At 58.0% G+C, this 12,830-nt stretch overlaps 1 pseudogene; it reads right to left on the bottom strand.

Annotated features, from left to right (window-relative positions):
* Positions 1–7,161: 7,161 nt before the first annotated feature.
* On the bottom strand, positions 7,162–12,824 carry LOC142923476 (dnaJ homolog subfamily B member 4-like; annotated as a pseudogene).
* Between the last annotated feature and the right edge of the window lie 6 nt (positions 12,825–12,830).

The following is a 12,830-nucleotide window of genomic DNA, read 5'->3' as shown; positions in this document are numbered from 1 at the left end:
TGAGTCTATGGTGCAGAGTTGAGTCTATGGTACAGTGTTGAGTCTATGGGGCAGTGTTGAGTCTATGGTGCAGTGTTGAGTCTATGGGGCAGTGTTGAGTCTATGGTGCAGTGTTGAGTCCATGGACAGTGTTGAGTCTATGGTGCAGTGTTGAGTCTATGGTGCAGTGTTGAGTCCATGGGCAGTGTTGAGTCTATGGGCAGTGTTGAGTCTATGGGCAGTGTTGAGTCTATGGGCAGTGTTGAGTCTATGGGCAGTGTTGAGTCTATGGTGTAGTGTTGAGTCTATGGGGCAGTGTTGAGTCTATGGTGTAGTGTTGAGTCCATGGGCAGTGTTGAGTCTACGCGCAGTGTTGAGTCTATGGTGCAGTGTTGAGTCTATGGTGCAGTGTTGAGTCTATGGGCAATGTTGAGTCTTTGGTGGGGTGCAGTGTTGAGTCTATGGGGCAGTGTTGAGTCTATGGTGCAGTGTTGAGTCTATGGTGCAGTGTTGAGTCTGTGGGCAGTGTTGAGTCTATGGTGCAGTGTTGAGTCTATGGGGCAGTGTTGAGTCTATGGTGCAGTGTTGAGTCCATGGGCAGTGTTGAGTCTATGGGCAGTGTTGAGTCTATGGTGCAGTGTTGAGTCTATGGGGCAGTGTTGAGTCTATGGTGCAGTGTTGAGTCCATGGGCAGTGTTGAGTCTATGGGCAGTGTTGAGTCTATGGTGCAGTGTTGAGTCTGTGGGCAGTGTTGAGTCTATGGTGCAGTGTTGAGTCTATGGTGCAGTGTTGAGTCCATGGGCAGTGTTGAGTCTATGGGCAGTGTTGAGTCTATGGTGCAGTGTTGAGTCTATGGTGCAGTGTTGAGTCTATGGTGCAGTGTTGAGTCTATGGGGCAGTGTTGAGTCTATGGTGCAGTATTGAGTGTATGGGTGGCAGTGTTGAGTCTATGGTGCAGTGTTGAGTCTATGGACATTGTTGAGTCTATGGGCATTGTTGAGTCTATGGGCAGTGTTGAGTCTATGGTAAGTGTTTTGAGTCTATGGGCAGTGTTGAGTCTATGGGTGACAGTGTTGAGTCTATGGTGCAGTGTTAGTCTGGCCAGTGTTGAGTCTATGGTGCAGTGTTAGTCTGGGCAATGTTGAATCTATGGGTAGCAGTGTTAGTCTATGGCAGTGTTGAATTTATGGGTAGCAGTGTTAGTCTGGCCAGTGTTGAGTCTATGGTGCAGTGTTAGTCCGGGCAGTGTTGAATCTATGGGTAGCAGTGTTAGTCTGGCCAGTGTTGAGTCTATGGGTAGCAGTGTTAGTCTGGGCAGTGTTGAGTCTATGGGTAGCAGTGTTAGTCTATGGCAGTGTTGAGTCTATGGGTCGCAGTGTTAGACTGGCCAGTGTTGAGTCTATGGGTAGCAGTGTTAGTCTATGGCAGTGTTGAGTCTATGGGTCGCAGTGTTAGTCTGGCCAGTGTTGAGTCTATGGGTAGCAGTGTTAGTCTATGGCAGTTTCTTAACCTGGTGTGATGATGATTGAGAACTTAAGGCGTGCTTACTGCAGTAAAGGTGAAGAACCATTGGTCTATGTACGTTGAACTTTTCACGTCGTGTATAGCCAACCGTGCTAATCGGAGGTGCAGTGTTGAGTCTATGGGCAGTGTCGATCTATAGGCGGTACGTACGTATGTTGAACCTCTTTCGTACCGTACGTAGGCCACCGTGCTAATCGGAGGTGCGGGGGGGAAGGACAAACCAAAACAAAAAAAGCAGTTCGAAATAAAATTAGTTTTCCAATCTAGACGACGATTTTAGAGTGCACTGCGAGCACCGAGCTTCCCGGGCCGGATGAAGCCTTTAAATCGCGGCACCAAAGCACTGCTCACACAGCCTGGACCAGGAATCTCACTCGTCACGTAGCAGCCAAGCTGACCCACGCGCGGTTAATAAACGTGGATTTTTTAGTTTTTGTTGTCAAGCACAGAACCCAAGGTCGAGCGAGGCGGCTTGCGGTTGGAGCGTTGCGAGATCTCATCCTTGTTTGGGCGGTGGGTCAAGTCGGCCCATCATCCCTCCAGGGTCTATAAAATGAGCACTACTTTACGGCGGAAGACAGCAGTGGTTGTCTTGTGTGGACTCGTTCCCCCCCACCCCGGCCCACCCAACACGTGACAGGAATGAGGATTTTCTACCAGTGGCTCGGCGGAACTGTGCACAGTGAGCTGACCACGGATGGCTTCGGTGCTCGGAGGAAGCCGGAAATCACCCTTTCACTTTGTTGTTGTCATGCACCACCACCCCCTGCCCCCTCGCGCGAATGCGAGAATGAAACTTTGGGAAGCCGTACGAGAATTCACGCAGAGGGCGGCCGAGAACGCTCGCACCTCCGATTAGCGCGTTTGGCTACGTCCGGCGCGAGAATAAGCTCAACGTACATACATACATACGTGCACCGTGCATACAACAGGGGCCGGCGTTGGCAGAGAGGCGGCGGAGACGGCATCCAAAAGCAAAACCCCGGGGAGTCTCTCCGCAGATGGCGCCTTACGCCGCGCTCGCTCCCCACCAAACGATCCCCACCTGGGGCCTCGTGTGGCTTTGGGAATGGCGCTCGGTACACGAGTCTCTCCTCCGTGGGCCTGACGGGCGTGGAAGACTTCTGACCAAGCACCCCCCCTCCCCAAGGAGGGGGTTCTCGCTTGGCGCCGTGGTCCGTGCGGTTCTGTCAACGACCACGAGAGAACGCCACGTGTCCCCAGGCCCCCTGGGGGGGGGGAGGGGGGGCTGCGAGTTGGGAACGGCGCGTGATATGCGATGCGTGACATGCTGCGACACGCTTTCCGCGCATTCTCCACGTACACACTCCAAACACACGACGCGCCAACACAAACACGCCACTCCCAAAACACTCCACGCTCCAACAAACACACTCCGCTCCCAAACACTCCACGCTCCAACAAACACACTCCGCTCCCAAACATTCCACGCTCCAACAAACGCGCACACGCACACCGAAAGGGCACTACCCATGCTCCTCTCAAAAACACCCCCACACGCTCCGTAACACTCCCAACGCAACTGCCACTCCTCTCCCGAAAACTCCACGATAGACTGCCACGTTCCATCCCAGAAACACTCCCCCCCCCCCCCCCCCCATTGCTGCACACCGCACCACTCCTCTCCAAAGCACTCCAGCGTGAACCGCCGTGTTCCACAAACACTTCACACGCCCCAAAACGCTTCCAAAACAGTTTGGGGGGGAAAAAAAAAAGACATTTATTTGCACTTGAGACGAAAAGTGGGGGGGGGGGGGGTAAACTAAGTGAAAAACAGCAACGACAACTGCACGCACGCGCCACGGGGACTCGCGGGGACTCGGGGACTCGCGGCGCTGGGACTCGCGCCACGGGGACTCGGGACTCGGGGACTCGCGGGGACTCGGGAACTCACGGGGACTCGCGCCACCGGGACTCGCGCTGGCGCTAGCGGGCGCTCTCTGTCGCGCTGCCACCGCCGATCGATTGGGGGACCGATTGGGATCAAAGCTACAGGAAAGCGTTAACCACGGGGTTTGTAGATTCTCACCCAACTATATTACAGCTCATTAGTGGGTGGGGGGGGGGGTACTGGATGTGGTGTGTTGGGATGGGTGGCCAACCCAGACTGAGCTGCTCACGTAGCTCTTTTTCAGAGGCGATCTGGCCCGTCGCAAATGATAGCTCGCGCGAAGCCGCTTGCCGTCATCGCGTGGAAATTTAAAGCGGCAGCCAACCACTCTTTTTAAGTGCGTGATGTCGATTCTAATTGTGGAGGGGAGGAAAAAAAAAAACGGGAGGATCCGGAGAAAAATCCACACGACCAGCAGGAGGCGTCAGGGTCGGGATCGAACCCACGACCTCCTGCATACCACGAGAGGTAGCTGACATCTCCAAGCCACCGTGGCCACAGGGGACCGGCGAACACACAACCGCCCGGAACACCACATCCAGTAAATCACCACTCGGGAGAACGGACGCCACCAGCTGCCCGCGACACACCCAGAGTGAATTATTGCCCAGAATAGGAAGAGGTATCTGTTCACCCCCCCCCCCCCCCCATCTATTCTCGGGACCACCACCCCGACGACGACGCCCTCCCCTGTGGTGACGCGCCTGCCGCTTCCCCCGAGTGGGCGCGGAGGGTGGCGTGGAACGGGGTGGGGGGGGGGTGCAGGACTGTGAACGGCAAATTAAACCACGGGCGTCTTCGTCGGCTCAACGACGACTCGGGGCTCCTCAAGATGCTCTCCGGCGCTTTAGACGGAGAAGAAGGCCTCACCGAGTCCGTGTTCCACGACGGCTCGTCAACGGTGGTGGCGGCGGGAGGTGGGTGGGGGCGCTCGGTGGAATGAGCACATGGTTGCCGCTACTGCCATAAATGTCGCTGGTTCCGACAGCCCGAGTATAAATCAGCGACGCGATCAAATACCAGCGGCTCGTGCCAGCGTGTGTGTAATGCTCACACGAAGATGCAGATGCCCCCCCCCCTCACTGCCCCCCCCCCCTGCCGTGTATCCGACACAGGCTGCTGGGGAAAGTTCTATTATGTCCAAGGACGGGTGTATATTGTTCAGCTCATGATTATTAATGAGGGGGGGTTGCCCCATGTGGAGTGACGTCACCCACTAATTATTATTGGGGAGGGGTGCGGCATGTGGAGTGACGTCACCCACTCATGAATATTAATGAGGGTGGGCCTCATGTGGAGTGACGTCACACGGGGGGGGGGGGGGGGAGGGTGGGCCTCTTGTGAAGTCACACACGGGACGGACAGACATTTATGGATGATTGCAGTCGGTAACTTGACCAGGTAAGGCCCAGTACAAAGGCAGAAGTGGCCTGGCAACAAATGACCGTGCGACAAAGTGCCTTGCCATCGTGTAAAAATTTATAGCAGACAAATACTCTTAAGCGCGCGACGTCGATTCTCAATGTGGGAGGGGGAAAAGGACCCGGAGAAAAATCCACGCGACCACGGTGAGAGAGAGAGACACGCAAATTCCAAATATACAGCAGCAGCAGGCGTCAGCGTCGTGATCGAACCCCAGGCGAAGGAGCGAACATCTGGCCACCGCGGCACCCCCCTGCACCTACGAAGGCCGGCATGGCACACGAAGGTGGTTGGTAGTGGCGGTGTAGCCAGCACCACTACCGGATCCTGTACCGAGTCTTCCCCACAACCCCCCCCCAGTGCCGGTGTCGCTAACGTGCCAGGTTCTGATTGAAAGCCAGAGTTGACTTATGGGAGGGTGGGTCAAGGTATCGCGAGTGAAACGTGCTAGCCGTGGGTGGGCTATCGCATCCGGGTCGCCGGGTTCGTAGCGCGGTGCGGCCAGCCAGTGCCACCGTGCGTGTCTGCGCACACACACACACGTGTCTGCGCGCACACACACACACGTGTCTGCGCGCACACACGCACACACGTGTCTGCGCACACACACACACGTGTCTGCGCACACACACGTGTCTGCGCACACACACGTGTCTGCGCACACACACGTGTCCAGACGCGCGCAGGCACCGCGAGTCATTCCTCGACCTGCGCCCACCTCTCTCGCCGCGTCCACCCCTCCCTCTCGCCGTTTAAGTGCTCGGTTATGGTCAACTCGGCCTATCGTAAACATCACCATCTATTTGGGGTCATTAAAGTGTACCACCGTCAGCACCTCCGATTGGCTTCGGACGGCGAGAAAGAAGCTCAACATACAAACACACAACCCTATTCAACAGATTGGGTCCTGCCATGGGAATGTGGAATTTGGAGATGTTTGTCTCGAGTTCCCAGACACCTGTGCCACTAAACGGGGGGGGGGGGGTCCAAAAACACAACTTTCAGAGTCTTGCGACTGCACACGTGTACACGAGCACACGCCATGCACCAAGGTGCTGCCCTAGCAATGTTGAACAAGCCCGGGCCTATCTTACGATCGCAAACAACGCAGATTCTAGCGTCCCTCTATAGATTTGCCTCCGTCATGTATTTTATATACTTTGTATATATATACACACACACGCCATAATACTTGCTCAAGCAACAATTTTTTGTACACGGGGCTTATATATACACACACACAAACACACGTACATGGCACGTGTGTACACGTGCGCACACACACCGACAGTGGTAGCTTTTAACACTCTCGCGGAGCGCAAGAGAGCACATCGCCACCATTACTTTCATCTCCGCCGCTCCACTGTTCCTACACAGTGAATGCCGCGCAGGGCCCAGGAACTAGCATTAGATACCACCCGCTACCCGCCCCGGAACATGGATTGGAAGCCACGGGCCCCGAGCGGCTCGTGTTTGGTTACCGTCGAAACAACTTTGGTAGTATTTCTCCGTTGGCTGTTCGGCGCTTACCGGGATGGGGGGGGGGGGGGGTGTCACTCCCACGCGGTCACCGCGGAAGGGAGTCTTGCGCAAGGCAGCCGCGGGGGGCGAAGACAACGGAGCCCTGGAATCAGAATAAAGGGCCCTGAAACTGGAATTTGGACGCTCGGACCAATCAGTGGCGGCGTCCCCCTCTGGGGCTCACGAGGAGAACGCCCCCCTTTACTCGAGCCGCTCGATGACGTCGAGCTCGCTAAATGGGCGACACGGAATGGAATGATTTCGATCGGGGGGGGGGGGGGGGGGAAGGGGGTGTCGGTGCTAAGGAGGATTGAGGAACGGGCGACGGCGATAGAGAGGTTCCACTTTAGGGATCACGAAGGGAGGAACGGAGGGAGCTTAAGGAGGGGGGGCAGCTTCGTGTACAGGGGAAGTTGATTCTAGTGGAGGGGGGCAAGGGAGGGAGACGGATCGGAAACGGGGATTGGGCACGGTGAGATTGAAGGACCAAGAGAGACCGAGAGAAGATTGGGAAGGAAGAGGACGAGTGAGGGAGGGGGAGACATGGAAGAGGAAGGGACGAGGGTGGGGCGAGGCCATCGAGAGATTTACAGACGAGCACCATCGTCACCATCCTCCTCGTCCATTAGCTGAGCACGGTCCCCCTGGTTCCCCCATTCTCCCGACGGAGAACGTCGCGCGTACAGGGACGAGAGCTAGGGGTTTAGGATTCAGACTGAGGCGTTAATAGTTATGGGTTGAAGGTCTGGGGGGATAGGGTTTAGAGTCAGGGTAACTACGTGACTTACCGAAAGAACCAAAGAGTATGGATTCCTCCAGTCACGAAAGAAGCTTCAAATAAAGATTGTAGAGTAAAGGTTTAGGGCAATCGGTTTGGGGTGAGGGTCAACGATTTGGGATTACGGTGTCAGGCTGGGGGGGGGGGGCGGGGGGGGGGTTGGGAACCGAGCTTGGAAGTCGCGGTCAGGGTCAGGAGGTCGAGGCTACGAGGCCGGCAGGAGGGAGCGCAGAGCGTCGCGCGTCGCCGGGGCCAGCTGCTCGGGGAAGCGCACGCTCAGCTCCACCACGAGGTCCCCCGCGCCGCCCGGGGGCCTTGGGCAGCGGGAGGCCCTCCCCTTGCACGCGGCGACGCCAGCCCGGGGACACCACCTCCGTCAGCTCCAGCGTCATGTGGCGCCCGCCCAGCAGCGGCACGCGGACGCTGCCCCCGCACAGGGCCTGCGAGGCAAAGCGCGTGGCCGGTCACGGGGGGAGGGGAGGGGGGGGGGTGTCTGTCACGCGGCGGGTATGCGGTCGCGGGACTAGCGTGTAAGACATTGGGCGAGTACGTGCGCCGGTTATCAGTGAACGGGTGGATTTGCGATGTATTAAGAGGGTTACACGGGCGAGCTGTAAGGTGTTAACAGGGCAAGCTGTACGGTGTTAAAAGGGCGAGCTGTTACACGGGCGAGCTGTTACACGGGCGAGCTGTAAGGTGTTAACAGGGCGTGCTGTTACACGGGCGAGCTGTTACACGGGCGAGCTCTAAGGCGTTAACAGGGCGTGCTGTTACACGGGCGAGCTCTAAGGTGTTAACAGGGCGAGCTGTTACACGGGCGAGCTGTTACACGGGCGAGCTCTAAGGTGTTAACAGGGCGTGCTGTTACACGGGCAAGCTGTAAGGTGTTAACAGGGCGTGCTGTTACACGGGCAAGCTGTAAGGTGTTAACAGGGCGTGCTGTTACACGGGCGAGCTCTAAGGTGTTAACAGGGCGTGCTGTTACACGGGCGAGCTCTAAGGTGTTAACAGGGCGTGCTGTTACACGGGCAAGCTGTAAGGTGTTAACAGGGCGTGCTGTTACACGGGCAAGCTGTAAGGTGTTAACAGGGCGTGCTGTTACACGGGCGAGCTCTAAGGTGTTAACAGGGCGTGCTGTTACACGGGCGAGCTGTTACACGGGCAAGCTGTAAGGTGTTAACAGGGCGTGCTGTTACACGGGCGAGCTCTAAGGTGTTAACAGGGCGTGGCTGTTACACGGGCGAGTGTTACACGGGCAAGCTGTAAGGTGTTAACAGGCGAGCTATTACACAGGCTAGCTGTAAGGTGTTAACAGGCGAGCTGTTACAACGGGCGAGCTGTTACACGGGCGAGCTCTAAGGTGTTAACAGGGCGTGCTGTTACACGGGCAAGCTGTAAGGTGTTAACAGGGCGAGCTATTACACAGGCTAGCTGTAAGGTGTTAACAGGGCGAGCTGTTACACGGGCGAGCTGTTACACGGGCGTGCTGCAAGGTGTTAACAGGGCGAGCTGTTACACGGGCGAGCTGTTACACGGGCGAGCTGCAAGGTGTTAACAGGGCGTGCTGTTACACGGGCAAGCTGTAAGTGTGAACAGGGCGAGCTGCAAGGTGTTAACAGGGCGAGCTGTTACACGGGCCGTGCATTTCCGCGCAAACAACACGAGGCGAGCGGTCGCACCGACCTCGCACAGGGAGACGCTGGCGACGTGCACGAGGTCGGAGCCTTCACGCTTGAACTGGGGGTGGGGGCGGTCCTTGAGCACGAAGACGACGTCGGCGGGGATGCTGCGCCCTGTGTCGTCGCCCTCGGCGCGGAACGTGATCTTGGTGCCCTCCTTCCAGCCCTTCTTGATCTCCACCTCCAGGATCTTCTCCTCGACGGCGCGACGAGCGCCCGTCGGCGCCCGCGCGCGTCCGCGAGATCTTCATCTTCTTGGTGCAGCCCGTGAGCACCTCCTCCAGCGACACTGGCAGCTCGCGCACCACCGCCGGGTCCTGCTCCTGCTGCCGGCCCCTGGCGCCGGCCCCCGCCGGCCCGACGCCGCCAAACCGGATGTTGCCGTTGCTGGACGCGCCGGGCATCCCGGCATCCCCGGCATACCCGGCATCCCCGGCATGCCGCCCATACCCGGCATGCCGCCGAAACCGAAGGGGCCGAACGGGTTGGCGCCGGCGCCGGCGCCGCCGTCGTCCGTGTCCATGGACTCGCGGCTCTGCGTGAACATGCGGAAGGGTCGCCGTCGCCGAAGAACGAGCGGAAGGTGGCGTGGGGGTCGCCGTGGAACTTGTAGTTGAAGAAGGTGGCCCCGTTGCCGCTGCTGCCGCTGTTGAACCTGGTGCCTCCGTGCCCGGAGGCCTGCGGGAGACAAATTTTTCCGCGTCACCAGGTGAGGCCCCGCTGAGCTAGGTGGGGGTGTTCTTTTTCAGAAGCGACCTTGGCCATCACAAATAAACGGCCCGAAGAAGTGGCTCATCATCACGTGGAAATGTACAGCAGCAGCTCAACACTCTTTAAACGCGTGACGTTGCTTCTAAAATGTGGAGTGAGAAACCGGAGGACAGGAGAACTCGCAAACTCCAAATATATACAGCAGCGAGTCAGGGTGGCGATCGAACAGACGACCTCCTGTATACCTGGCGAGTTCATATCTCGCACGCGGTGCTTGGAGCTGGTTAGCCAACTGTGCTAATCGGAGGCCGAAAGGGTTCCGACGGCTCGGTGCTTGGAGCTGGTTGTTCGGTTAGGAGGTGTGGGAAAGAGGATGACGGGAAGTGGGGGAGGGGGTCGATGAGGTTACTCGAGGGGTGGGTCACTCACGATGCTGGCGCATTCTCATGCGGTGTGACCGATGAGGACCGTGATAGGAGGCTGCAAAAACAGCCGTAAATACACGACGCATGCAAGCTTGACCGTGCGAGACGGCGGACCATGCGTTGGCGACTGTCGCGTGTGCGCGTAAACCCTGCGACCAGAATTGGATTCCCGCTCACGCCCAACGGCGTCGGTGACGATTATCCGAATCGGTTCTGGGCCTCCACGAGGTCGAACTCGGCCTCAAATGAGCAACCCTGCTGTGACCGTGTACAACATTGGGGAGACAAAGGCGGCCGGAAGTTGTGCCGACCACACCGCGCCCCCTCATGTGCCATGCCGGCCTTCATAGGTGCTACTTCACTAACAGCACTTGCCCCAACAGCCTGTCAAGGCTATACGGGGATCTTTGTCTTGTCCGTGAGACTGTAGTTGTAGTCTACGTGCGTAGGACTGTGCGAGGTGTGAGTAACTATGGTCTGCGCGAGCGTGTCCGCACCTGTACATAAGCCTCTGATCTCTGTGTGAGTAACTGTGTGAGTAACCGTGTGTCACACCATGCATCTGTACCGACTGTGCGCGTGTATGTATGTACTGTATGTTAAACGTCTTTCCCACCGTACGTAGCCAACCGTGCTACTCGGAGGTGCGGGGGAAGGACAACAAACAAAACACAAAAAGCAGTTTCGAAAGAAGTGAGTTTGTCAATCGAGATGATTTAAAAGTGCAGAGCTCCAGTGGCTTTCTAATATCGGAAGGAGAGCGTTCCAGACGGCCGCAGAAGCGCATCCGAAAGCGCGCGATGCGGTGACCATCCTTGGTTCGATGGTTAGCCAAAAAGCTGCTTGCGTGCGTGGCCCCGTGTGGTCTCCCAGAGAAGCGGGAACTCTGCATCTGGCAAAGCTCAGAAGGCCGAGAGTGCGTCTCGCGTTTTTGGAAAAAAACATTCCCGGTTTCCTCTCCGAGCGCACGGCCTCACGTGACCCCCCCCCTCACGTGACCCCCACGCGTGACCCCCCACCCCCACCACGTGTGCCCCCCCACAGCCCCTCTACGTCACGGCTCCCCAACCATTGGCGGCTTGCCCGACACCACTACAACCGTTCCATGTAACAGCAGAACCCACAAGGACCGTCCGCTTCTGTCAACTGCTTCAGAAAGCCAGATTCGACTACGGGACCTTGGCATGGGTGGCGCAGGGGGTGCTCAACAATTGGACTCCCAGTCCCCTACACCCATCGGGTGACCTTTACCTCCCTCGAACTCCGTGAGTTTCACTTCCACCGCCGAGTCCCCTACCATTCCCTGTTCATCACTTCCCTCTCCGGGAGTCGCGGTCTCTCAGGTCTACGCCTTCCTCACGGACCCTTAGCGGATCCCCACGGGAACCCCAAGTCTACCCCCAACGGAACCCCCCCTCCCCTTAGCCTCTCTAATTCCCTAATACAACAACACAAAGACCCCCCCCCCCGTCATCCTCTCACCCAGGTAGCTACAGTTCTCACCTGGTCACACACAATAATCATCAACCGACACTTGGAACTCGACTCTCACAGTCCTCATCCCATTATCATTTAGCCCACCCCACCAACCCCACATACCCCCACCACAGACCCCCAATTCTCTCCACGGGTGCCCGCCTCCCCCCCCGAAAAGTCTCAGCTACCCTCACTGCACCTAAATACCCCCCCGTACCCACTCCCCTCAATCCCCCCTACTGCCCCCCACACCTACCCCCTGTACTACTCCACCCCCCCAAACCGACCCCTGTACTACCCGCCCCCACACCTACACCCCCTACTACCCCCCACAAACTCCCCCTGTACTACCCCCTCCACACCTACCCACTACTACCCCCCCACACCGACCCCCTGTACTACCCCCACCTACCCCCTGTACTACCCCCTCCACACCTACCCCCATGCCCCCCCCTGTACTACCCCCCACCTACCCCCTGTACTACCCCCCCCCCCACACACCTACCCCCTACTACCCCCCCACACCTACCCCTGTACCCCCCCCCCCACACCTACCCCCCTCTACCTCCATGCCCCCCCCCCATCACGTCAGGCTGCCCCCGCACCTTCCTCGCCGTACGAGTCGTAGACGCGGCGGCGCTCGGCGTCGCTCAGCACCTCGTAGGCCTCGGCCACCTCCTTGAAGCGCTCCTCGGCCCCGGGCGCCTTGTTCTTGTCCGGGTGGAACTTGAGCGCCATCTTCCTGTACGCCTTCTTCACGTCCTCGTCGCTCGCATCCCTCGCGAGGCCCAGCGTCTTGTAGTAGTCCTTAGACATCGCGGCTGCGGCGGATTTCTGGCGCAAGACTTCTCCCGCCTGTCTGCGGCTACCGCAGATACCTACTGCGGCTGCCGCGGATTTCTAGCGCAGCCTCCTCCCCGCCTGTCTGCGGCTACCGCAGATACCTACTGCGGCTGCCGCGGATTTCTAGCGCAAGCCTCCTCCCCGCCTGTCTGCGGCTACCGCAGATACCTACTGCGGCTGCCGCGGATTTCTAGCGCAAGCCTCCTCCCCGCTTGTCTGCGGCTACTGCAGATACCTACTGCGGCTGCCGCGGATTTCTAGCGCAATATTCCTCCCGCCTGTCTGCGGCTGCCGCAGAAACCTACTTCGGCTGCCGCGGATTTCTAGCGCAAGACTCCGCCGCTACTGCTGCCTTCGGGCAATTCCAACTGTCTACCGCGGCTGCCGCGGATTTCCAACGCGGCCGCTGTTATTACTGCGGCTGCCGCGGATTTCTAAACTCCCCCTGTTCTTCTGTGCAGCCCACAAGCATCAAAACAAACCCCCCGAATAGTAAAATCCCTCCCGCAAAGCTAACAACGTACGCCTGTTTAACTCGTTACGGTATTCCGCAATTATAC

The sequence above is a fragment of the Petromyzon marinus genome, unplaced genomic scaffold (assembly GCF_048934315.1).
Source record: "Petromyzon marinus isolate PM22_M1 ecotype Great Lakes invasive population unplaced genomic scaffold, UKy_Petmar_22M1.pri1.0 PM_Scaffold_559, whole genome shotgun sequence".
Lineage (NCBI taxonomy): Eukaryota > Metazoa > Chordata > Hyperoartia > Petromyzontiformes > Petromyzontidae > Petromyzon > Petromyzon marinus.
Note: the sequence above shows the minus strand (reverse complement) of the source record. Positions and strands in the feature narration are given on the sequence as shown.